The following is a 26,682-nucleotide window of genomic DNA, read 5'->3' as shown; positions in this document are numbered from 1 at the left end:
TGTGCAGAGGGGTAGTGTGTTCATCCAAGTGATCCCGATGGGAAGTTTACTCCTTACTCCAGAGGCAGCACCCCAACCCAGAGCCTCTGAGACCCCCAAGAACATTCAGGAACATCCCTACACCCCACACTGTTATCCTCGTCATCAAATCTCTGCCCTTTGCAGGTGGCGCCAAGGCTCACATCTCTGGAATGTGGACTGTCACTCTTTAGAAATACAGTTGTTGGGGAGGGGTGGTCAGAATCGGGGGCAATTATACAGTCATGTGCCCACTTTTACCCTTCGCCACCTGTCCTTCCTCTGAAGACAGCTCCAGAGGAGGTTTCCACACTTGTCCTGGGCACTGTGGAGATGGCTCTGCAGGCTCTGTGGTGGGGACCTTGTTGAGACAGTGCTTCGCTTTGTGCGGGTCGGTTCTGGGAGCGTGTTTTCAGTTTGCCCTCAGAGAGGAACAAACCAGTAAGTGTGTGCGTGAGTGGGACCTGGTTACCTCGTAGCCCAGGTGTGCTTCTGAGGGTCAGCGTGTGGTGCTTGTGTTGTTTGTGTGTGTGTGCACCTTGGGGGAGAGAGCGGGGGTCTTCTGGGCCAGTCGGCGGGCCAGGGAGACAGTCCTGTTTTTGAAGCAGCCATAATGTTCCTCCCTCCCTAGCCCCCAAATTTGTTTCAGCCCAGTGGTTCCCTCCACTGACCTGGACGTAATGATTGTATTCTTCATAAATAGAACACCCCCCCACCACCCCCGATTCCCAGCCCACCCCCGACATGAACCGCCCTCTGCTCATTAAGGGCTCTAAAAACACTTCTCTGTGGGAAGACGCCTGGGCCCCTTCACAGGCCCCAAGTGTCACAAGTCCCTCTGTCCATCTCTGAAAATGCTGAAGCTTTGACGAGGCATAGGGGTGGGGGGAGGTGGGGAAGGATATCATCTTCCCTGGATCCCCAATATTTGGGTTCTATCCGGTAAAATGTTTTTCCAGGCATCGGAGGAAGAGAAAATGGACCTTTTCTGCTTCTGCTTCCAGGCTGATTTCAGCTGCAGGCAGAGGTTCAAGCACAGCGGGTGTGGCCTGCCCCAGCTCGCCTCCCTCTTCAGTCCCCGTGTCCCCAGTGGGAGGGGAGCCAAGAGGATTTCAGGGTCAGTATCACGGAAAGGAGGTGGTTTTGAAATTCAGATGGTACGCTGTTGCTAAGTGACTGTTGTGAACCTTGGTGGCACTGAAATCTAGGTACCGAGGCCACCACCCCACCAGGGTCTCTCTGGGGCCACTTGTTCCTGGACCCAGAGCAGCTGGAGACTGGAATCACCAGATTGGGTGGCATTCCCAGCAGAGCCCTGGATCCACGTGGTGGCGGCCGAGAGGCACTAGACGATCTGGACAAGGGCCTTTCTGGGTTTTTCAAAGTGGAGAGGTGGGGATCGAGGGCAGGGAAAGGTGTCCGGCCTCCCTGCTAGAAGCCCAAGGGAGCCTGGTCCTGCCGTCCACCAGCTGTGTTCCTGGCATGGCCTTGTGGCTCTGACCTCCAGTTCCTCGTTGGAGACACAGGGTGAAGAGCACCCGCCTACTGAGTGAGTGGCTCTAAAGGCAAGCATCCCCAGCTCTGCGGCGCTCTTGCTGCGTGCCTTTGAGCAAGTGACTTCATCTCTGTGCTGGACTTTCCCTGCCGTTTTAGTTTCCTGTGACTGCTATGACAGAGGACCACAAACCGGGTGACTTAACGAAAATCGAACCTCTCATAGTTCTGGAGGCCAGAAGTCCAAAATTCAGAGTCAGCAGGGCCCTGCTCCCTCTGGAGGCTCTAGGAGAGAGTTCTTCCTTGCCTCTTCCAGCATCTAGAAGTTGGTGTAACTTGTGTCTGTATCACTCCCAGCTCCGCCTCTGCCTTCACCGTCACCTTTCATAGGTGGGTTCTTCTCCAGGTATTCTTATGAGGCCCCTTGCTGATGAATTTAGGGCCATCTGGAGAAGCCAGAATGATCTCATCTTGAGAGCCTTTACTTAGTTGCACCCACGAAGACTCTTTTCAAGTAAGGTCACATTCACAGGTCCTGGGGACGAGGACAGAGACATGTCACTGCGGGAGAGGGACACAGTTCAACCCACTACACTGGTTTATTAAATGAGGATGACAATGGAGATTACACACATTCATGCATCTCATGTTCTTTGCGCTATGCCCAGCACACAGCAAACCTTCAGCATTTGCTCAAGTCATAATCCTCACCAAGTCATCATTTCATAATCACCATCACCACCATCACCACCATCCTCACTACCATCCCTAACGTTTGTGAAGAGGCTTCCCAAACTGAACACATCTAAAATTAACTCTTGACTCTCATTCTTCTACCTCTCAGAAAATAGATACCTCTGTTTAAAAATCCTGGTTTCCTCTTTCTCTCTCCCACTTCATTACATCTGATAAGTCCTGTCTATTCTGCCTTCAAAATATATACCCAGTGTGACCGCCGGCTCCCAGGATCACCACGTTGCACCCTTCCAGGGGGCACCCTTCCCATTTTGGTGGCTGTGAATGCCACCTCTGGGGTCATAGTCAGCCCCGTGGTACTGCTCCCTGCCACCTCCATCCCCATCTCCCTCTCAGTTCAAGCCCCATCACCTCTCACGTGGGTCATTGCAGTTGCCGTTGGCTGTCCTCTCGGCCCCTCTCAGCTGCAGCCCTCCACTCACTTTATACACAAAACCCTGACTGTCTCCTCTCCTCAAAACTACAGACTTCTTAAAAACACAGGTCAGATTGTCAGTCGCTACTCTAAACCCTACACTGGTTCCCGCATCTCAGAGCAAAAGCCAAAGTCCTTATGGTAATCCCAGCCACATCACCTTTCCCTCTGCCACCAGCCTTGAGCAACACACACGCGCGCGCACGCACGCGCGGACACACATTTGTCCTTGCTCCTTCTCAGTCTGGAACACTCTTTCCCCCATTATCTACGTGGGAAAGATCTCCCTCGTATCGTTCAGGTTCTGCTTAGAAGACATGCTGTCATGGAGGCCTTGCCTGGCCACTTCAGGGTCATAGCTCAGCCAGAACCTCTCAAATCTCCACCATCTTCTGTTTTTTGTTTTTTTGTTTTTTTTTTTTCCAAAGCACATCTGGCTACCTGGCACTGGCTGTTTATTTGTCTGTCGCATCGTCCACCCTCCCCCATCACATTCCTGGAAGGAGACACTGTGTTTTGATGACTGTTGAGTCCTCAGCCCCGAGTAGCTGTTAAGCTCGTGAGAAGCATGTTCTGGATGAGGGAGTGATGACGCGAGGGGCTCTGGTTTTGTGTGTGTCTTCCAGCTCTCCCAGCAGCCACTGGTGTTGATGTGGTCCCCTCCTCATTTTGTCGGGCACAAGAATAAATAAATGTCCCTGGACTACTGAACTCAAGATTGGTAGCAAAAAGATCTGAACCAGCTAGTCTCTTGCCAGAACCCACTTTCCGAATCTCCATCTGTCAGGAGGCAGAAACAAAAGACCGTAGTGACAGACCTTTGAAAATGGAAACGTGCGATGTGAGTGCACCAGGGCGACAGCAGCCAAGCGCAGCACGTCTACGCAGATTGCTCCGAAATTATTTGGGTCTCCTTCCTGTTTAATTTTTAAAATTGTGAGAACTTTTTTTTACTGCCTCCCTAGGCAGTACAATATGAGGGGGAAAGAAACGTGTCCGAGAGGCCCTATTGCTCCATTGAATTTTTACTGTCAGCCTTCGGTGGCCCGGAATGTTCTGGAAATGGGGCACTCAGGCTGCATGAATGTGCCCTTTATTCCAAAAACAGGTCAGTCCATTTTCCACCTTGAGTAAACATGGTGTGTTGATAAGAATCAAATATTTCAGTGTGGGGCCATGCAAAGATGCATTCTCAACTCTACCACTGAGATAACCTGTGTCCTTAAACAGTTATAATAGTAACTCTTACTGCCTGAGTCTTACCAGGTGCTAGGGACATTCCAAGTGCTTTATACTTGTTAACTCATTAAGTTCCCCAAACCAATCTTGGGAGTAAGTACACTTATTAACCCCAGTCACCCTAGGTGGCACAGTGGGTAAAGAATATGCCTGTAATGCAGGAGACGCAAGGGATGCGGGTTCAGTCCCTGGGTTGGGAAGATCCCCTGGAGGAGGGCACGGCAACCCACTCCAGTGTCCTTGCCTGGGGAATCTCATTGACAGAGGAACCTGGCAGGCTACAGTCCTGTGGATCACAAAGAGCTGGACGTGACTGAGCATGCACGCAGTCTCCACAATACCCCTGTGACCCCCATTTTACAGATGAGGGGCCTGAGGCCACATGGCTCCAGGGCGACCTGTGCGTGTAGTCACACAGTGAGGAAGCAGTTAACCCAGCATCCGCCTGTCTTAACTCAGCTTGTCTGGTGACCCCTCCCAGTTAAAGCCTGCAGGGACTCCTGGTCGTGACTCCTGGATAGAGGACAGTGCTCAAACTTCTTGGTGTCAGGGGCCCCTGAGCCCGAGGCACTCACCCCTCCAGCCCGTGTCCTAGCCCCTCCACCTTCACACTCAGGCACGCTCAACCGCACTGCTCAGGCCATGCCCTTGCCCTGCACCTAGCCTCTCCACTGCCTTCCTTGGAACGCACCCTCCTTCCCCTTCTGACTGGTGACTTCCTGTCCACCCTCCAGGGACCAGGCCAAAGCCACCTTCTCCCTGCAGCCTTTGGTGACCCGCCATCCCCCACGCCCTTTTCCCTGCCCAGTGTCACTCTGCCCCAGGGCACCCTGAACCATGCGTCTTTGCTGCTTGGCTCATCTGCTGTCACTGGCACCAAACCCAGGCCTCAGAGAGAGGGACAGTTACAGCAAGGAGCAGTGTGCATGTGCAAGGACCAGACTAAGAGCTTTCTGATTCCTTATGGTTTTTTAAAAATATGTGCCAGCCCAACAAAACAGCTCTGTGGCTGGTGTTCAAACCATGGGCCAGCAGTTTGAGTCTCCTGGGAGCTCCTCGGGGGTTCCTGTGCTTCCCTCCACTGTTGGTGCTTAAACGAAGCGGGGAGAAAGGAAGAGAGGAGAGGAGGAGGACTTACTTTCCTAGACCTGGCAATTTGGCTTCCATAAAACAAGCTGTGTTCATCTGCTCGAGCTGTTGTAACAAACTACCATAAAAATGGGTGGCTTAAACATCAGAAATTTATTTTCTTACAGTTTCTGGAGGCTGGAAGGCCAAGACTTAGGTTCCATTCCTTTCTGTTTCTGGTGATGACTCTCTTCCTCGCTTGTAGACGGCCACCTTCTAGCTGTGTTCTCACGTGGCCTCTCCTCGGTTTTTGTACTCGGAGAGAGCAAGCTCTCTGGTGTCTCTAAGAACACTAATTATATGGGATCAGGCCCCCATTGTTATGACCTCATTTAACCACCATTAGAAGTCCCATTTCCAAATACTGTCACACTGGGGGTAGGGCTCCAACATGGCTTCCCAAGTGGCGTGAGTAGTAAAGAAATGCCCTGCCCATGCAGGAGCCGTAAGAGACGTGGGTTCGATCCCTGGGTCAAGAAGATCCCCTGGACTAGGAAATGGCAGCCCACTCCAGTATTCTTGCCTGGAAAGTCCCATGGACAGAGGAGCCTGGTGGGCTACAGTCCATGGGGTCACAAAGAGTTGGATACGACCGAAGCAACTCAGCACGCATGCGTATAAATTCGGGGTATGGAGGACGCACATTCAGTCCGTATCACATGGCATGCAGGTCATTCAATCCGCAGGTCTTTCCTGTGTCCTCACTATGGGGATTCGGAAAACACCGAAGGCAAACAGCGGAGTCCAGTGGTCAAAATCACAGACTCTCCTATGAGGCAAATTCAAGTTTGATACCTAGCTCCACCACTTGCTGGCCGAGTGACCTCAGACAATCTACCCACCTTCTCTGAGCCTCGCACCCCTTATTATGAAAGGAGGACAGTGATACTGACCACACAGGGCTTGTGTGAGGGTGAAGTGAGATCCAGGCATGTCCACCGGCCCAGCATCGCTGGGGACCCCGCTGGAGGGACAGTTATTGAGTGCATCCTCCGTGTACGGGGCTCCGAGCTGGGTGTGGGGTATCTGGTGGCGAGCAGGACAGAGCGATGCCTTCTTCTCCTTCTTCCTCAAAGAGCCAGATGATAAACAAGAAAATGGTGTGATCAGGTAGCAAGCAAGTCAGTCGTTGGCGAATGGGACGTGGGCTGTAAAGAAATAAAACAGGCAGAGGGCAGGATGGGAGGAAAGCCCTCAGTGGGGAGGTGAATTGGACAAGAAGCTGAGGCCAAAGACTCAGGGCAGAGTCTTCTGGGTGGGGAAGCGGCAGTCGTGAAGGCCTGAAGGTGGGCACACTGGGTGCCCACATAAACAGTTGGCATTCATTGTGACATGCGACCCCACCCTTGGAGGCCGCCACCCTGTGGGGACACAGGACCTCTGCCCAGCCCTCCAGCCCTGGAGCAGGGCGGAGCCGAACCAGCTGTCAGAGGGGAGCAGAGCCTTGACTGGAGTGCTGGGGGCAGCAGGACAGGGGAGGAGGAAGATTTGGCATTGCGGGCGGGGTCGGGGGGCAGCAAGCATCCCTGCAGGGAGAGGGGAGTTCGGTTGAAGAGCCTGGAATCTGAGAGACCCTCAGAGATTGCTCAGGCCTGAGCCCAGTCCGAGAGCAGTGTCAGTCCAGGAGCCCGAGGCGCCCCATGGATGAGCTCGGCATGAGCTGACGAGGGCAGCAGCCCCCATTGCCACGGCCGGGTGGGCAGGTTGCTCGTTCTGGAGACTGGGCGCCCCACTCAAGATGCAGGGCCCGGGCGGAAATCCAGCGCTGTGAGTCACAACCAGATGTACAGCCTGTCAGGGAGAACCGGGGCCGAGGGGAACTGGTCACGGTTTCCTGGAAGCGTCCTGAGTGTGGGGGAGGGGTCCGCTGAGGACAGGTGCCCGTGGGGGCAGGGCCGAGCCAGGAGACCCCCTGGGGGGCCGGCCCGGCTGCACTGTCAGCACTGGGGCCGAACTTTCCATGGCCACCGGGGGTGTCAGAGCCTGATGCCCATGGACCCAGCTGAGGCACATTTGGGGTCCTCCGTCTCCCCTCCCACAGCGTGTCTGGAGTTTCCCGGACTTCTGAGAGGTGGCATGCCCCTCAGGGTGTGGATGTGGGGAGAGCAGCCCAACTGGGACTTCTGCATTGTCGTCCCATAAACTTGGATCCAAATCCATGGACTTCCACAAGCCCAGCCCCTCTCTGGTCCTGGTTCCTCTCACCTCCAAACGGATGGGATAAATTGGGAGCTCTCCGAGGTTCCACCCAGGCAATTCCTTTGTCTTCCTCCCTATAGATAGGAGTGGGGGCTTCCCAGGTAGCCCTAGTGGTAAAGAACCCACCTGCAATGCAGGAGACATAATGAAACACGAGGTCGATCCCTGGGTTGGGAGGATCCTCTGGAGGAGGGCCTGGCAACCCACTCCAGTATTCTTGCCTGGAGAATCCCACGAACAGAGGAGCCTGGCAGGTTACAGTCCATAGAGTTGCACAGTGTTGGACACGACTGAAGCAACTCAGCACATAGATGAGAGACACTGAGGCCACAGAGCGAGGAGCCTGCTCTGAGGAAGCGCATCTGGAGCTTGGCCAGATCTGCTCCCTTCCCCCACCCCACCCCGTGTTCCAATGTCCTGCAGCCCCTTCCCGATCTTCTCCTTCCTGGCCCCTCTTACTCTCCTTCCCCTCTACCCATGCTCCTCATCTGCAGACATGGAGGCTCAGCCATTCCTGGGGTGGGGGTGGGTCCCAAGTCTAAACCAAGAGAAGAACTCCCAGGGCCATGGCCATCTGTGTGTACTCACTGGGATAAGCAGGCAGGACCTCCTCCAGCCACCTCCTGTCTGAATCCTACATACACATCCTTCAATCCAGTTCAAATGGCGCCTCCACCAGGAAGCCTTCCGGATCTCCCCAGCCAGAGTCATCACCTTACCCAGCTGCCCCCAGGCACCCCACTTCATAATTCTGCAGGTGCCATTTTTACTTTTGTTGTTGTTTAGTTGCTAAGTCGTGTCCGACTCTGCGACCCCATGGACTGTAGCTGGCCAGGCTCCACTGTCTATAGGGTTTCCCAGGCAAGAATACTGGAGTGGGTTGCCATTTCCTCCTCTAGAGGAAACTTCCTGATCCAGGGATCAAACCCAAGTGTCCTGCGCTGGCAGGTGGACTCTACCACTGAGCCACCAAGGAAGCCCCCTTTTTTTACTTACTAGTGTTGTAATTGTTTGTGCAAACATCATAGCTCCTGTACACAATTACAGACTCACTGGACACAGTCACCAATCACCCCATTTTGCCCATGCTCATCAGCAGCCCCCTCTTTGACATCTGATGTGGTGTTTGGATTCTAGTGTTGGGTAGATATGTGCGGAATAAATGGAGTTTTCTTCCTTCTGTGTAGCACAAAGATTCTTTCCTTCCAGAATGAATGACCGGATGTGTAAGAGCATGTGTTCTATAGCTGCAGTGGGTAGAATCAGCTCCACCGACACAGAGCAGGACCCTGGACAAGTTTCTAACACCCATGCCTCAGTGTCCCCACGTGTAAAGCGAGGATCGTCATAACCTCCCTACCTCACAGGCTGACTGTGAAGGTTAGATGAGTCATGCTTGTCAAGTGCTTGATGTCATGCCCAGCAGAGACCTGATTCAGTAAGCGAAGTTGTTAGATTTTGGCAGTACGATATGTAAATTTTTCTTTGATTTTTTTTTTCTTTTTTTAATATTACACCGTCTTGCAAAATTCGAGTTTGGCTTTAGGTAGTTGCCAGGTCCTTTCCAATCCTTGCATTCATTGAACCTGTGTCGGGCATTCAGTGCCATCTGCGGAGTCCCTGGATATGCTGGCTCGGAGCAGGGGGCAGGGAAGGGAGAGCGAGCCTTCACTGGCGTAACTGCTCGCCAGCTCGGGGCTAGCAGCCACATGAAGCGCTCTTACTCAGTTCATGTGACTCGACAAATTTGGAATGTGTTGGGGAGAGAGTTTTTCCAGCTATGAGTCAGTATATTTATGCTCTCTCACACACATTTAAAAATTTTAAAAAGAAAGAGACTTTAGCGAGAATTCATTTATGAGTGCAAAGTGGACATCTCTGGAAACTGTGTTTTGACCCTGAAGGCAAATAATACTTAAGATATTTAATAAAGGGTTCAAAACAAGAGTCAAGGGAAAGAGAACACAGCTAGCTGCCTTTTTCCTTCTGTATTTTCAGCTGCTGAAGTGCACATTGGAGGACCAATATAGCATGGGTTTATAAAGCACCTCCTGGATACCCCAATTTATACTCAGCATAGTGGGAAAATAGATATGTGAAAGAAGGGAGGCAGAACCAGCATTTACTAAGCACCTGTTATGTGCCAGGTAATTAGAGCTGGGGTGGGGGTACATGTCCCAAGTTCAAGAGACAGCGTGGGGAAAATGGAATAACTGTATTCAGACATGCTTGGGCTCAAACTACAGCAGCCTACTTTTAGAATGTTATCTAAGGCCCATCTTAGCCCATTTTGTGGATGGCAAAACTAAGGCTCAGAGAAGAGAAAATAATTTGTCTATGGACACAAAGCTCTTAAGTAGTGGAAACCATATTCTAAACAGGGTTTGTTACCCTTCTGCCTTATGCCACACAAAATATGTGATACAGCAGTTTTGAGATATCACAGAAGAGACAACACAGGATTATGTTAGCTGGGAGAAGGGAAACAAACACAGCGACTTCTACAGTTGCACCAGCTGCTGCCTTGAAGCAGTTTCCAGAAAGCAGTATGAGGAGGAATCGCCCCCCAGAAAGAAAAATAAATAAATAAACTAGGTCTGTGAGTCTCCCTGGCTTCCCTGGTGGCTCAGAGGTTAAAGCATCTGCCTGCAATGTGGGAGACCTGGGTTCAATCCCTGGGTCGGGAAGATCCCCTGGAGAAGGAAATGGCAACCCACTCCAGTATTCTTGCCTGGAGAATCCCATGAACAGAGGAGCCTGGTGGGCTACAGTCCACGGGGTCGCAAAGAGTCAGACACAACTGAGTGAGCGACTTAAGGTTAAGGTGAGTCTCCCTATGGTGAAGAAATTTGGGTTAAATCAGTGTCCCCGAGGAAGGAGGGAAGCAGGCACACCCATTCTCGGTGATAACACTCACATATCCTAAGCAGGTACCACTTTCTCACAGATCAGTCCCTTTAACCACCTCCGGACATGACGGAGTACACGCGCACACACACGCACGCATGCACACACGCATACACACACTTGACACGACTGAGCATGTGCACGTTATGGATGATAAAGAACCTGCACACACACACACACACACACACACAGAGTTGACATGACTGAGCACTCGCACACACACACATTAGGGATGATGAAGAACCTGCACACACACACACATACACTTGACATGACTGAGCACGCACACGTACACACGTTGACACGACTGAGCATGTGCGTGCACACACACACAGTTGACATGACTGAGCGTGTGCACACACACATTAGGGATGATGAAGAACCTGCACACACACACTTGACATGACTGAGCACGCACACATATACACATTGGGGATGACGAAGAACCTGCTTTTCATCCAGGCTGGTCCTCTCTGCACACACACACACACACACACACACACAGAGTTGACACGACTGAGCGTGTGCGCACACACACAGTTGACATGACTGAGCATGCACACACACATTACAGATGACGAAGAACCTGCACACACACACACACACAGTTGACACGGCTGAGCACGCACACACACACATTAGGGATGACAAAGAACCTGCACACACACACCACACGTTAGGGATGACAAAGAACCTGTGCGCGCACACACACACACATTAGGGATGATGAAGAACCTGCTTCTCGTCCAGGCTGGTCCTCTCTGCACACACACACACACAGTTGACATGACTGAGCGTGTGCGCACACACACAGTTGACATGACTGAGCATGCACACACACACATTAGGGATGATGAAGAACCTGCACACACACACTTGACATGACTGAGCACGCACACATATACACACTGGGGATGACGAAGAACCTGCTTTTCGTCCAGGCTGGTCCTCTCTGCACACACACACACACACACACACACACACAGTTGACACGACTGAGCGTGTGTGCACACACACAGTTGACATGACTGAGCATGCACACACACATTACAGATGACGAAGAACCTGCACACACACACACACACACACACAGTTGACACGGCTGAGCACGCACACACACACATTAGGGATGACAAAGAACCTGCACACACACACCACACGTTAGGGATGACAAAGAACCTGTGCGTGCACACACACACACATTAGGGATGATGAAGAACCTGCTTCTCGTCCAGGCTGGTCCTCTCTGCACACACACACACACAGTTGACACGACTGAGCATGCACACACATGAGGGATGACGAAGAGCCTGTACACACACACACGTTAGGGATGACAAAGAACCTGCACGCACGCACACATATTAGGGATGGCGAAGAACCTGCTTTTCGTCCAGGCTGGTCCTGTCTGCTGTTATTTACTTTAAAGAAAGAAACCAGCGCCCGCCCAGAGGGCTTGTGTTTCCAGCTCACTTACATCTCTTTTGCACGGGCTCATTTTCATAGACTCCCAGTCTCCAGGGAGCCGTGTCTTTCGCTCGGAAACATGAGCTGTAATCAAAGATGTATTCATCCGCACACATCTGCCGACAGCCACGCCGGAGCCATGGTTCGACGAGGCCTGACAGAAGGAGGCTCAGGCCAGGTGCCCGGGGAGAATTTTTCCCTACACAAATCAGATTGCCCTGTGGTAGCTCTTTGTAAAGATGGCAGAGTCCTAGGCGGTGCTTCTCATATTGCCAGAGGACCTGAGGGGGCCAGGGGGCTAACAGGATTCCACCACCCTTTCAGCAAGGACTGTTGCTGGCCACTGTGTGCTGAGAACTGCAGACCCTGGGAATCCAGCTCTTCTGGTGACTTCCCATCACTGACAGGTATAAAGATCCAGCTTCTTAAAGGCCAGCGAGTCCCTGGAGGAGCTGGCTCCTGTTCTTTCTCTGGCCTGCTCGGCCTTAGCCACTCTGGCCGGCTTCCATTGCTGGCTGTCCAGTGCACCTCCTCCTGCCTCGGCCCTGCACACATTCCCTCTAGCTTTCTGGATTCTTCCTTCCTCTCTTGGCCAGGTTTGCTGCCGCTTGCCTTTCAGATCCAGCTGCCCTCCCCCAGGCCCTCCATCTGCCTCCCTGGTGATCTTGCCACCACTGCATGTGCTTCCCCGTCACGTCTTTGGAGTCTCTTCTCCAGCCCAGCTGCAAGGGTGCATGCATGCGTGCGAAGTCGCTTCAGTCATATCCGACTCTGCGACACCACGGACTATAGCCCACCAGGCTCCTTGGTCCATGGGATTCTCCAAGCAAGAATACTGGAGTGAGTTGCCATTTTCTTCTCCAGGGGATCTTCCCGACCCAGGGATCAAACCCAGGACTCTTAAGTCTCCTGCATTGCCAGGCAGATTCTTTACCACTAGCACCACCTGGGAAGTCCTGCAAGGGTAGGGCTCACTTTATCTCCCCAGTGCTGGCCTGAAGCCAGTGCCCCATAGAGAGCTGTTGGTCCAGTGGTTAAGAATCTGCCTCACAGTGCAGGGGACTTGGGTTCGATCCCTGGTCAGGGAACTGAGACCCCACAGGTCAGGAGGCAACTAAGCCCATGCTCTCTGGAGCCCACGTACCACAAAGATAGATCTCAGGTGCTGCAACTAAGACCTGGTGCAGCCAAGTAAATATTTTAAAAAAGATTGCTGAAGGAATGGAGAGACAGCTGCTAAGTCGCTTCAGTCATGTCCAACTCTGTGTGACCCCATAGACGGCAGCCCACCAGGCGCCCCCGTCCCTGAGATTCTCCAGGCAAGAACACTGGAGTGGGTTGCCATTTCCTTCTCCAATGCATGAAAGTGAAAAGTGAAAGTCAAGTTGCTCAGTCGTGTCCGACTCTTCGCGACCCCATGGACTGCAGCCCACCAGGCTCCTCTGTCCATGGGATTTTCCAGGCAAGAGTACTGGAGTGGGGTGCCATCGCCTGTTTCTTCTCTGAAGAGACAGCAGTGAGCAAATTAAACACTGCCCTGCCCAGTGCTGGGCACATCTTCTTGGAGTGTTGATTGTATTTGACAATTTTCAGGAGAAATATTTGGGAACAAACACAGACCAATTCTAGAGTAGCATTCAGTGTTCTTGTCAATGTTCGATGCTTCAAGTTGCACCTGCACACCCCGGGGAGGTTGTGAACTCAGCCTCCTCTATAGTCTCGAGTGGGGCCATCAGGTCTTCGTGGAAGAGTAGGTTGGTTTTGGTGGAAGAGATGGCCCAGTTTGCCAGCAGCTCCAGCCATGGAGTCAAAGTCTAAGGGGCAACCTAGGGAGTGGTGGGGAATAGAAAGACCATTCAATCAGGCCTGAGTTCAAGCCTGTCACTGGATGTTTTCTCTCAGGGTGATACGTGTGATCACCCTAAGATTCAGACTTGTTGTCTGCAAAGTGGGTATTGAGTACTTGCTCCTCAGAGTTGCTGTGATGAAGACAGAGAAGCCATGGAAGACCCACTCAGTGCGCCGCTCAGAGCAAGCACTCAGGAAGTGGTGACTTTTGTGCTCGTCCTTCACTGATCTCTCTTATGAATTAAAGGTGTTGTTGGTTTCTAAAGTGGAACATTTCCTGGTGCAAAGACAGGCAACTTAAGACCACACTGCCGGCCTACAGAATCATGGCTGCACAGAAGTGGCCTGTAACTTGCCACCTTCTTTGAACTTGACCTTCCTGTCTCGTGTGAGCACAGTAGCCCCAACCCAAACCTGCTGATCCCCAGTACTGTCCTCCATGGGTTCTTCATCCTCTCCTCAATATGAGGCCATCACCCCAGGACATCATGACCTGTTTACTAGACCCGGAATTTCTTACTCATCTGCTAAATGTTTGCCGAGTGAAAAAGTGGACTGGAATAAACTGCGAGAGAGGGAGTAACCCTGGGTGTTTTTCTTCTTCTCTGAATGGTTAAAGCACTGTTCCTCTTTTTCCCCTGCAGTTGTCCAGCCATCCAGTGGGTTTAAACTAGGCCAGGAGGGGATAGGAGGGACCTGTAGGGAAAATCCTATGGGCAGATTTTTCCTCATTGGGATTTTGTGCCTTGTGATCATTTCCTGGGGAGAGGTGTGCTGAGCCAGAAAGACTGGAAATGTGTACACAGGGAGAGCTTGAAGGACAGTGAAAAGCCTTTTCCTTCATTTATGCTGCTGCTCACAACACGAGCGTCATTTCCACGTTCAGGAACTGCTGTGGGCACCACGGCACTGAATCCCCCGTGCAGCAAGGAGGCAGGTTCTGTTCAGAGCTCTACTTGGCTGGTGAGGAAAGTAAGGTCCCAGGGAGGGCAGGACTCGGCATCAGATCACAACACAAGTGTGTGAGAGAACCAAGACCAGACTCAGATGTTTCATTTCCGAGACCAGTGCCCTCACCCCCACACTGGTTAGGAAGGATCAGGTGTCTAGTGGGTGATGCCCCAGTGCTGAGTTCAAGGGGAGGGACTTCATTCATGGTCCTGTGCCTCCACTGCAGGGGGGCATGGGTTTGATCCCTGGCCAGGGTACTAAGATCCTACATGCATGTCCAAAAAAAGTGGGAAAAAAAAAGAAAAGGCTAAATGGGAAAATGGAACTGATTCATTGAGACTCCCCAGCTCCAAGAAGAATTCGCTGTTTGCAGCTCCAGCCAAGCCCCACTCCACACCTCTGTGCCCAGGAAGAAGCACCTAGTCAGTTGGGGATAATAATAAGTATCACCAATAATAATAGTAGCTAACAGACTGTTCTGTGTACTTGCATACTATATCTAGCACTTACATGATTCTGAATGCTTTGTATGCATTACCTTCCTCGGTCCTGCAGGGTAATTCAGAGTTAATTTGGGGAAGTGGGAGGACAGAGCATTGACTAGACAGGGTGTAAGATAAGGTAGCCACATGGCTGCATGGAATCCAGTGGGTTCAAAAAGCTTGGGCATCGGGAGCCCATAACACAGTGGGGCAAGGGGAAGGCAGAGTGATGAGCATTGGCCAGACCTCGCAGGGTCAGAGGCCCTGGGGTGAGAAGTGTGGTCTTTATCCTGAGACCAATGAGGGCATCCGTTAGCTGCTCCCACCTATACCACCTCTATATACATTGGTCTTCCTCACCTTCAGTCTATTATATATCTTTCTCCTTTTTTATACTGTGGCTTTCCTGAGGGTAAGGATTGGATCTTATTTATGTCTGTCTACTACCTAGCATAGAATCAGGATATGTGATTACTCAGTGTGTGGATACCTCAATAAATGATTGCTCATCAGATATTTAATATATTCAATGTTTAATAATGGTTTGTTGTTGTTGTTCAGTCGCTAAGTCGTGTCCAACTCTTTGTGACCCCATGGAGTGCAATGCGCCAGGCTACCCTGTCCTCCACTATCTCCCGGAATTTGCTCAGACTCATGTCCATTGAGCTGGTGATGCCGTCTAACCATTTCATCCTCTGCTGCTGCTGCTGCTGCTGCTAAGTCGTTTCAGTCATGTCCGACTCTGTGCAACCCCATAGACAGCAGCCCACCAGGCTCCGCCATCTCTGGGATTCTCCAGGCAAGAACACTGGAGTGGGTTGCCATTTCCTTCTCCAATGCATGAAAGTGAAAAGTGAAAGTGAAGTCGCTCAGTCGTGTCCGACTCCTAGTGACCCCATGGACTGCAGCCTACCAGGCTCCTCCGTCCATGGGATTTGCCAGCAAGAGTACTAGAGTGGGGTGCCATTGCCTTCTCTATCTCATTCTCTGCTGCCCCCTTTTCCTTTTGCCTTCAGTCTTTCCTAGTATCAGGGTCTTAACATGGTAATATTTAAAAACTATTGCAGTTCAAGGGGTCGCAAAGAGTCATTCACAACTGAGCAACTGAACTACAAAATACATACTACATGTTTGTTATACACAGATATTAGCACCTAAAATATAACTTCTGTTATGCAGGCATTTCTGGTCTAAAATGTTATATGTGTGCCTATAAAACCCTGCATTCTGATAAATTCAAAAATCACAGCATTTGGGGGATAACTGGGCTGAAGCAGAGTATTCACAATTCATATGACTCTGTAATGAAGCACAATCCAAGTGACGATACCAGTTGAGTTCAAAGGGCGTAAGTTCTGAATTAGAATAAATACAATAACTATAGGGCCTGAGTGACTATAGGCCAATCAATATTGTTTTAAAAGACAGGGCCGGGGTGGGGGACTTGATGGAAGGGGCTAGCGAAGGGTTGAGGCTGCTTAGGTATAGAGGCAGAAGTGGGCAGATGTCTTCATCCCAAGTTCCTGGGGCAGAGCACTTTCAGGCCCTGCTGGAGTGTGGCAAGGATGGGTGGTCTCTTGAGCCCCCAGCCTTTGCACAAAGACCAGGGCAAACCGAGCCACACGAGCACCTCAGACAGAGCATGTGGCCACCGGAGCCCCAAGGAGGAGCTGGGAGGGCGGACCCCTGTGGCTTGCTCTGCTCAGCGGTGTGTGCCTTGCATCCAGCCACCCTCACTTGGTGGTGCAAAGTATTAACGTGCCAGGAACATTTGCCTATGAACCAGCGCGACGTCCAGGTTTTGTTGACGTCATTCGCCTGTATGCCTTGTGTGCACTGAACCTCCTTGTGGAAGCACGTTCAGCAGAACAAATGTTACATAACGGAAGGATGCCTGCTGGCCAGTTTACATCAAGGAACCTACCAGTCACACACCCTCTGAGGGTTGTGGACTGTTTTCTTCTTGGTCCACAAGTCTGTTCAGTAAACCCATTCTGTGAGCAGAGAGTAAGGCAAGATGGAGTTGGGGCACACTAACCCGAGTGAAAGTGTTAGTCACGTCCGACTCTTTGTGACCCCATGGACTGTAGCCCGCCAGGCTCCTCTGTCCACAGAATTCTCCAGGCAAGAATACTGGAGTGGTTGCCATTCCCATCTCCAGGGAATCTCCCCAACCCAGGGATCAAACCCGGGTCTCCTACATTGCAGCCAAATTCTTTATCTGAGCCACCAGGGAAGCCCCCTAGGCACTAATGAAAGTGAAAGTCATTCTGTCGTGTCTGACTCTTTGCGACCCCATGGACTATATAGTCCATGGAATTCTCCAGGCCAGAATATTGCAGTGGGTAGCCTTTTCCTTCTCTAGGGGATCTTCCCAACTCAGGGATCGAACCCAGGTCTCCCGCACTGCAGGTGGATTCTTTACCAGCTGAGCCACAAGGGAAGCCCAAGAATAGTGGAGTGGGTAGCCTATCTTTTCTCCAGAAGATCTTCCCAACCCAGGAATTGAACCGAGGTCTCCTGCATTGCAGGCGAATTCTTTACCAACTGAGCTATCAGGGAAGCCCTAGGGTACCATAAACCCATGATGTGATCCCTTTCCCCATCAGAAGCAGCTGAGCTCGCACCTCTGGACTTGGATTCTGAGGACCTCAACCCCATCCTGCCCAAAAGCTGTGTGACCTCAGGAAAATCACTTAACCTCTCTGTGCCTCAGTTTCCTCAACTGCAGAATAGCACCAGTGACATCCCCGAGTCCTTTGAAAGAGCAGATGAGCTCCTAGTGGATGGAAAGTTCTTTCTAAACTGTAAGGGGCTTTACAGAGTATTGTCCTTCCTGCCGGGCTACTCAGGTCAGCTTGCCTCCTGGGGTGCCTTCTCCTGCCGGATGCTCGGTTCTAAGGGCAGAGGGCAAATCCAGCTACACTGGGATCAGAGTAAATTAATCACTGGGATTCAATGCAGAAGTTGGGATGACCTTTGGGAAATGTTGCTGGCCTCTGACGACAGTGAGGAGGAGGGGACCCCGGCCTCCCTCCCCACCCAATGCCTCCCTCACTGAGCGTTCACCCGTCAGCCTCCTTCTCCAGGCCTGAAGTCATCTGCCGATCCCTGGCCCACTGCTCTGCCCCGGCCCCTCCCACCAAGCCAGGCCTCCCTGTCCCATCACCCTCTCATTTTGCTTCCCCGAATAGCACAGAGGAAAGGAACACTTGATTCCGGAATCACGTGAACTCAGGTTTGGATGAGCTTTACCACTCAGCATCATTAAAATCCTGATAGCCAAGTTGTGGTTACTTGAACCTGTCTCTTCCCCTGGGGAATGGGCTACGACTTCCTGACTTCCTTCCTTCCTTCCCTGATGAAGGGGATTAGAAATGCATGCTTTGCAGACTTTAATGTGCCTGGGAATCACCTGAGGAGCTTGTTAAAAAGCAGGCTCTGATGCTTAGGGTCCAACAAGCTCCCAGGTGATGCAGTTTCACCTCTGACATATGGATCCACGTTTGAAGTACCTGCCATAGCGATAGCACTTAGTGGTATGGCCATAAAGATTTTTTTTCCCCAAGGGGTGCCCCTTTGAGAACAGGGAGAGATGAATAGAGAAACCTCTGCTCCCCTCAGAATTCCAAGGGCAACAAGAAAAAACAAGCTTGGCTGTAAAGGCGGGCAGGGCGTGGGGAGTGAGGAGAAGCGTGGTCCCAGCCGCGGCTCATAGGCAGGCTCGCCACGCGCACGTGTGCGCTGCAGGTGGGCCTCGGCCGGCTGCAGAAACCTCTAGAGCTCAGGCCTCGACTTGCCACGCTGGGAATGAACGCTTCTTCGCTCTCCTGAGGAATTTTCAAAGCACACAGGGCTCTGCCCAGCAGGAGTCTCCCTGGGCGGAAATCCACATGGAGGGCTTTTGTTTCCAGGACTGCCGTATCTTTTGGACTTGAGGCCTGTAGGCAAAGCTTTCCTTCTCCACCCTCACCAACTGTGAACCTCTGTTGCTGCCAAGGAACCGACACCAGGGACTGAAGGCAACTCGGAGTGGGGGTTCAGGAGACGCGTCCCCAGCCCCACCCAGCACATCTTGCTTTTAGTTTCACTCTCCTAAAAGGCCTGCTTCTCAGAAAGCTGCTGACTCACCCAAGAGTGTGAGGGTCTTTTTTTTTGTTTGTTTTTCTCAGCATCACCACAAAGCCCCAAGATTCTTGAGGTCAGTTTAACGAGTGGCTAGGCCTTGACCATTTCCTTTCTCCTCCCCATCTCCATCCCAGGATCCCAGGGCCTCAGACCTTCTAGAAATGGGAGTTGATACCCCCCTTCACCTTACCCTGCTTTTAATATTGATTATTTCTTCTCTGTAGGTCTTGACGCACTGACTGCTCTGGAGTCGAAGTAAAAAGATTCCCAGGATGTAAGCAACACGGGAACTGGTGAGTGACCGTGTGTTTGGCGAAGGTCGGGGCCTCCACTGGATTTCAGGAAGGGAAGGGGGATGGAAGGGAGGCGGGCAGGGGAAGCGGGGTCCGAAGCCCGTCCAGGGGGCAGCTGAACTTTTGCACCTCTGAAGTTGTTTTTGTCGAGATGCACCTGGAAACAGCATGGTGCAGAGAACCCAACGGTGGGTCCCTTAATTGGCTGGGTCCCTGCCCACCCCTCGCCAGACGCAAACTGGAGCCCGCAGGTGGCTGTGCTGACCTCTCTCTGCTCAGATGCCAGCATCTCAGGCTCACCCTCCGGGGGGCATGGGCTGGGGATCATTCTCACCAACATTGTAACCAGGGTTAGGGACGCATTCTTAGAACACAGAGGGAACTCTGCGGTTCACACCAGTTTGTAAACCATAGCCCCGAGGAGACATGAGTAAACGGAGGCGAGAAAGCCACCTTTGCTCCTTTGAACGGCTGTCACTGGCAAGAGGCAGGTGGGCAGCTAGTGACTCAGCCTAAGGAGAAATTCCTAATGAGGTCAGCAGTGGTAAAAATCGACGTCTGTTAGAAGTAGTGAGTTCCCTGTCGTTGGCAGAATCCAAGCACAGGTTGGAGAAGCAAGGATGGGAAATGTTGAAGTGGGGAGGGGTTATGACAGGGCAGTGTTTTACAAATTGTTCCGTGATGATCAAGAATCCTGGAGGGGCAGGAGGATGAGGGGAAGGTTTAGGGAGAATGAACGACGGGACTTTGTAAGCTCACACGTGCATTCCCTCAGCACTGTCTGTTTTATGGGGCAGACTCCTGCTTTAAGGGCTTCCCAGGTGGCGCTAGGGGTAAAGACCCCGCCAGCCAATTTAGGAGATGTAGGAGACACCGGTTTGATCCCTGGGTTGGGAAGATTCCCTGGAGGAGGGCACAGCAACCCACTCCACTATTCTTGCCTGGAGAAGCCTAGGGACAGAGGAGCCTGCCGGGCTGCAGTCCATGGGGTCAAAAAGAGTCAGACACGACTGAAGTGATTTAGCACACACACACGTCCTGCTTTAAAACAGCCTGGAAGTTGCTGGATGAGACGGTCTCTCCCCAGACCTATTGTCCATGGGCCAGGTGTACCTGAGCTCGCCACACGTCACACGTGTGGCCCCAAACACCTGATCTGTGTGAAGGGTGGGCAACTCTCCAGGCATGATCGGAACTCTGATCAGAGGCTCTAGAGAGCTCGCTCCTGTCACAAGACCACCAAAGAAAAGAGTTGCCAGCGCATCATGCCATCGAGAGACTTGCCCAGGGTCCAGACCACACAGACCAGAAGGAAAGGCATGGTGGGATTGCTGTGCTGGGTTCCCCGAGTCCCCAGGCTGTGAGAGGACAGTGAGCATGGCTTCCCCAAGGGAACTGCGGTCCTCCAGCATCGCATTGTCCAGTGACCAAAACCTGGCCTGACGAGCATGAAAAGAATCGCACCCTAGACGCCGCAGGTGGAGAAATAGCTCAGGAAAGACACCCATCGCAAAGAAGAGGGTCTGAAGGTCTGAGTAAGGAGCACAGGGGCCTCCTTTGTCCTTTGTCACCGGGTCCTCTTCCCCCGGGCCTGGGTCAGCTGCCGCAGTAAATGTGCACCGAGGGCAGGGCACTGTGGGAGGCCAGAGATGTGGTTCTTTTTCAAGAAACTGACAGCCTGGATGAGAATCAAGTTTGACAGTCCATGTGCAGAAGCTGTGTGTTAGCTGTGTTCTGAGTGCTGTGTAGCGGGGCGGTGGGAGAGGAAGGGGAGGGGGCTAAACAGCAGCTTAAGCTGTAACTTGGTGCTTCCTTGCAAGTCTTGAGGCACAAGTTGGGCTTTGAGGACAGAGACTGTGTTCTTGATTCAAAGGACCTGAAATGTGCTCAGGAAGTGACTGTTGAATGATTATAGGGAAAGTGATAGAGAGTTCCGGAGGCTGTGTCTGTGGTTAAGATCAGACAGCTCAGGTTCAAATCCTGTTTCTTCCACTAGCCATGGGGCCTCATAGACAGAAGTTGCCAATCTGTCTGTGCCTCAGTCTTCCCATCTGCAAAATGGGCACCATGCAGTACCTACTATGTAAGAGGGCTGCTGGGAGGAGTCAATAAACTGATTCATGGAAAGCTGCTTGGTCCCCTGCCAGTATACTGTTAATGCCCAATAAGTATTAGCTCTTATTCTTGTTCTGGAAGTAGGATGTGATCCCGATTAAGGTTCGGTGTTGGGACAGGAAATAGCAGCAGAGGCGAGAGGACAGAGCACTGGGCCAGGAGTCAGAAGCCCTGGCTTAGTTGCAGGGAGGGGATGCGAGAAGCATCACTCCCCCCAGGCTCACTCCACAGCAGAAATGCAGCAAGAAGGCGGTCAAGGGCAGCTCCATCTTCCCTGCTCTCTCTGCGGTGGTCCTGGCACCAGTCCAAAGGCAGAGGCCACTAAGCTCTTTATTACCTGCTAGGGTGCCTCATGGAGAGTGGTTGGACTTCTCAGGACCTCTCCTTTTCCCAGTAAATGAGAAACCAACGTGACCCACCTTCCCTTGCAGAAGTGAAAAGCTCAGGTACAAGAGAGAGTCTGCTGGTACCAATGGGAAATCATTTGAGACTTGCGCTTGGGTAGTGTCCTCTGGAGCCTCACTGTCAATGAGCGTTGATTTCCCAGCCGTTCTCCAGGGAGCCTTGGCTATCTCCTCAACTGGAAGATAGATTGTCCAAGCAATGCTTCACTATGCAGAAGGCATCATCCACCATCCCAGGATTTGTAGCATATTGCAAATAAAAATGGCACTTGCCTGAAAATTTGTTGGGGTCACCTTTCTTACATTGGTGGTGGACATGGAACTCTGGAATGGGCTTGCCTGGGGACCTACCTTTTTTCTCTCCTGCTTCATCACCCTGTGATCCTAGCTGGATAATAAGATGGTGGTTGTTCAGTTGCTAAGTCGTGTCTGACTCTTTGTGACCCCACGGACTGCAACATGCCAGGCTTCCCTGTCCTTCACTATCTCCCGGAGTTTGTTCCATGTCCACTGAGTCAGTGATGCCATCCATCTTATCCTTTGTGGCCCCCTTCTCTGCTTGCCCTCAGTCTTTCCCAGCCTCAGGGTCTTTTCCAATGAGTCAGCTCTTCGTCTCAGGTGGACAAAGTATTGGAGCTTCAGCATCAGTCCTTTCAGTAAATATTCAGGGTCGATTTCCTTTAGGATTGACTGGTTTGATCTCCTTGCTGTTCAAGGAACTGTCAAGAGTCTTCTCCAGCACCACAGTTCAAAAGCATCAATTCTTCAACACTCCACCTTCTTTATGGTCCAACTCTCATACCTGTACATGACTACTGGAAACAACCATAGCTTTGACTTTGATTATATGGACCTTTGTCAGCAAAGTGATCTCTCTGCTTTGGTAGTTTAAACCAAAATTGTTGACGGCATAAGCACAGCCCCTGTACCTGCAAGGTCCTAAAAACTGTCACTCATGTCCGTCTCCTTCTCCCTGTGCACCCCCTAACATCCACCAAGTGAGCCCAGCTTCAGTTCTACCTTTAGTGGGAAGGGAACAGGGATGAGGCAGGAGGCAGCTTCAAACACAAACCATCAGAGAGAGGAGGTCCCGATTCCTGGTGCCATCAGCCATTGGCCTCTCTTAGCTTCTGTTCCACCTCTTTTCAGATGAGGTGACTGGGCTAGGTCAGGGGTGACAAGTAGATCTCATCTCCTGCCAATTCTGATCAATTGGTCATGGCTGCCAAGGGCACTGCATGGAGAAGGACTCTGAGGCATACCCAGGAAAGAGGGTGCTGCAATGGATTAGTGATGTCTGCTGGGGAGCAGTAAGGAGGACATAGCCCACGTGCCACCTTTTGGCATTTCAGAAAAAACGATTTCCGAGGCCCCTGCCTGCTTCTGCACATCGTGGTTTTACATCAGGGGGACAAAGCACAGCAAAACCTCATTAATCTGGACCACTTTAGGGACAACCCAAGTGATTGAAAAAGTCGTCATCTGAGGGTGCCTATTGCCTGCAGGTGAGCTTTATTATCTTTCAGTTGCAGAGTCAGCTCAGCCCAGCTGACAGGTGCAGAGGCCAGGGTGGTGGTGGTCTGTGCTTGCAGGTCTGACCATATGGCCAAGCACACCTGACCTGTAACACTTCTAGGGCACTTACTCTGTGAGCTTTAGATCAATACCAATGAAACTCAATGAAGCAGGGCTCTTTTGAAGTAGAAAATCACTCCATGGGCAGTTTTGCTTCTGTTTCAAATTGCCAGGGGATCTGAATTAGAGAGGTGTCACTGCACTAGCTGGGAAAAGGCTATTTTTCCAAAATTATATGCAGAAGATGAGACCAACCGGTTCAGAACTACGTTTCTTCTGAGTTTCCTGATCTGTAAAATGGGGAATTAATATACCTCACAGGGCTCTGCAGGAGGGTAATTGAGATAAAATGTGGAAGAGACCCAACCGAAGACCTTGCTCACAAACTATGGTCAAAAGATGCTATTTCTCTCTGCCCCCACCACCCTAAACTCTACCTCCATAATTACCTGAAAGCAGAGCTTTCTCCTTGTCATGCATTCGAGAAAAATGAGGTTACAGATTGTCTTAATAGTATCATAACTTCTCAAATGACTCCTGTTAGTTTTTCAGAGGCTCTTTTTTCATTGCTGATGATTCTCCCCTAGGAGCGGTCCATGTAAACTTTCAACTTGAGTTACTCTACTCTCAGTCTTGCAGGGAGTAGCTGATGCCCCAAGGGTCTGACGGGCATGCACAGAAATGCCTTGGTAACAAGTGTCTCTAGAAGGGACTGAAGGCCATTGTGACTAGACCGTGTCCTCCCCTAAGCTCAGCAAGCATCACCCCCCAAATTCACCCACTATAGGGAGAGTCCGGACAGCCAAGGGGGAGAAGAGCAAGTTGGAACCCACTGAATTTGAGTGGGAGTGCGTCTAACGGATGGGCTTTACTTGCTCAAAATGGGGAAGAAGTTGGAACTGGAACTCCTCTTTCAGCCTAGTTTCTGAGATTCTTCAAGAGAAAGATTCAATTTATACTTTAAAAAAAAAATCAAGACCAGTTAAATCCATATGAAGCGGGGGGAATTGGAACCCACACACAGCTGGAGGAGCAGTTCGTCTCTGATCACAGAAGCCATGGTCGGGGTGGGGAAGGTCTGGAATCCCAAGTGAGCCCGTTAGGACCCCCGGTGGTTAGCCCAGAGCCGAGTTCTAAGGGGGCAGCAGGCAGGCGCACACCTGTTACTCTGGCCATGCTGAGCATCAGTCCCCAGTCTTCTCCAGCCTCTGGCCTGTTCTGGGCCGGATAACATCATGCTTCTCTTCGGTCCTCTCTCCGGGGCCTATCACAGAACAGCTTCTCTGTTGCCTGAAGAGCTGTCCCACCCCCAGAGAAGGCATAGCCAGGGGTCACCCTACTGTCCCACAGGCAGGGATGCAGGGAGTGGGGCCCGGCCTGCCCTCCCGTTCTTTCCACTGAGGCTCCACTCCCTGCTCTGGGGACCCTGTCCTCCATACCCTCCCTTCATCCTTGTCTGGCCTCAGACTCCTAGATACTCCTTTAGATGGAGCTGATGGTGCTGTGGACCAGGCAGGACCTTAGGGTTAAAGGTCGTAGCCTCGCCTCTAGAGGCCTGGCCAGGCATATCACTCCAGACCCAGCAGGTGCTGCAGCATCCCCCTGAGGCCTGTGTCCCCTCTCTGGGCTCCCACAGAGGGTACTGGTGAGGCAGCACCGCAGAGTGCTTAAGACCACACACTCTGGTGCCAGATTGGCTTGGTTAGAATCCCAACTTGTACCTTTGCTAGCCTTGTGATCTTGACCAAGTTATTTAACTTCTCTGTGCCTCAGTTTCCTCATCTGTAAAATGGACCACCAGGTAGGGTAGCAATGATGACTACGGAATTTATGAAACATGTATAGAACAATGCCTGGCACTGAGTAAAAGTGTTAGTAAAACAAAACCAGTAGGTAACTACATGCAGAAGTCTGTTGTGTGATCGCCGACTGACACCAAGACGGTCAGCTTCCTACCCACAGAAATGAAGTCCCTCGTTCTGCCTGTGGGTTCAGGGAGGCTTTCACCTGGACCCTGAGGGAGGGGCCACCTGGGCAGAGGTGCCGAGGGGAGGGAGACATGTAGAGGGTGTCGAAGGCTGGCAGTGCTGGAGCTGGGAGAGCCTGGTGGGGGAGCACGCGGCAGCTGAGAGGGGCAAGCGCGGGATGTTCTCGAATGCCGCGCTGAGGTGTGGACTGTTGGCAGGAAGTAATAAGCAGGTCTTGGGAGTTTTAAACCAAGTGATGCCACCTTGGGTTCAGAAACCTGAAGTGGTCACAGTGCGGAGGGTGGGCTGCTGCGAGTAAGAGATCAAAGACGAGGCAGGAGGCCAGAGGCAGCTGCAGAAAGATGTCCCCTAGAGACAGGACGTGGCCACCCAAACAGAGGCAGTCACAGCAGGGGCGAGTAAGGGTGTGTCTGCAGAGTAGCAATTCAGAGAAAGCATCACTGGGACTTGAACATGGAAAGTGAGGCAGGAGGGGTCAAGAGCAAGCCCCAGACTCCCAGCTTGGAAATCTAAAAGAATGATCCTGTTAACCAGGGAGCAAACAGAGAAAAAGAAGTGGATGTGGCAGAAGGTGCTGGGAACATAGCACTGGGCACACCTGTGGGACGCTCAGGGTCTGGTTGAACAGGTGATCTCGGGAGTCCACATGGCTTGCATTCAAATCCTAAGGGGTCATATAACTTTCCCGAGCCTCAGTTTCTTCATCTGTATAATGGGGATCATGCAATTATTAGCTGCCCAAGAGAGCTGCTTTGATCAGTACATGTAAAGTGTTAAGGACTATGCCTGGCACAGACAGATTGCTCAATAAATGTGCCCTGGAATTACATTAGTATTAGTATTGATAGTAATCCTAGGATTAGTGTTCATAGCATCATCCTAGTGGAAGCGTCCACCATGAGCCTGGAACCCAGAAGCAAGCTCGGGTCGGGATGGATTAATTTAATAAGAGTCATACGTATATAGGTCAGTGATTATCTTATCAGCCTGGCCAGTATGTTCTTGGGGGAGGAAAAGATGAACGTGACCTAGGTGCTTTTCTTTTAATGTTTATTTTTACTTGTCTGTTTGGCTGTGCAGGGTTTTAGTTGCAGCCATTGGGAACTGTAGTTGTGGCATACAAACTTGGTTGCAGCATGTGGGATCTAGTTCCCCGACGAGGGATTGAATCCAGGCCCCCTGCATTGGGAGGAGCATGAAGCCTTAGCCACTGGATCACCAGGAAAGTCCCTGACCTAAGTGTTTTTCAAATATCACCTTCCCCAACTGCCGTTT

The 26,682-nt window shown here is 51.6% G+C and overlaps 1 protein-coding gene across 3 annotated transcripts in view; it reads left to right on the top strand.

The window, feature by feature from the left end:
- Nucleotides 1-26,682, top strand: part of ZHX2 (zinc fingers and homeoboxes 2) — a 180,712-nt gene that overhangs the window by 64,584 nt on the left and 89,446 nt on the right. For 2 of the 3 annotated variants that reach the window (XM_061438696.1, XM_061438697.1), the window contains exon 2: nucleotides 19,257-19,325. The gene's annotated coding sequence lies outside the window, so the exon portion shown is untranslated. Of the gene's footprint in view, nucleotides 1-10,936; nucleotides 12,031-19,256; nucleotides 19,326-26,682 lie in introns of those variants that run through there. The other variant, XM_061438698.1, reaches the window with a different exon arrangement.

Source organism: Bos javanicus, chromosome 14 (assembly GCF_032452875.1).
Source record: "Bos javanicus breed banteng chromosome 14, ARS-OSU_banteng_1.0, whole genome shotgun sequence".
Classification (NCBI taxonomy): domain Eukaryota; kingdom Metazoa; phylum Chordata; class Mammalia; order Artiodactyla; family Bovidae; genus Bos; species Bos javanicus.
Note: the sequence above shows the minus strand (reverse complement) of the source record. Positions and strands in the feature narration are given on the sequence as shown.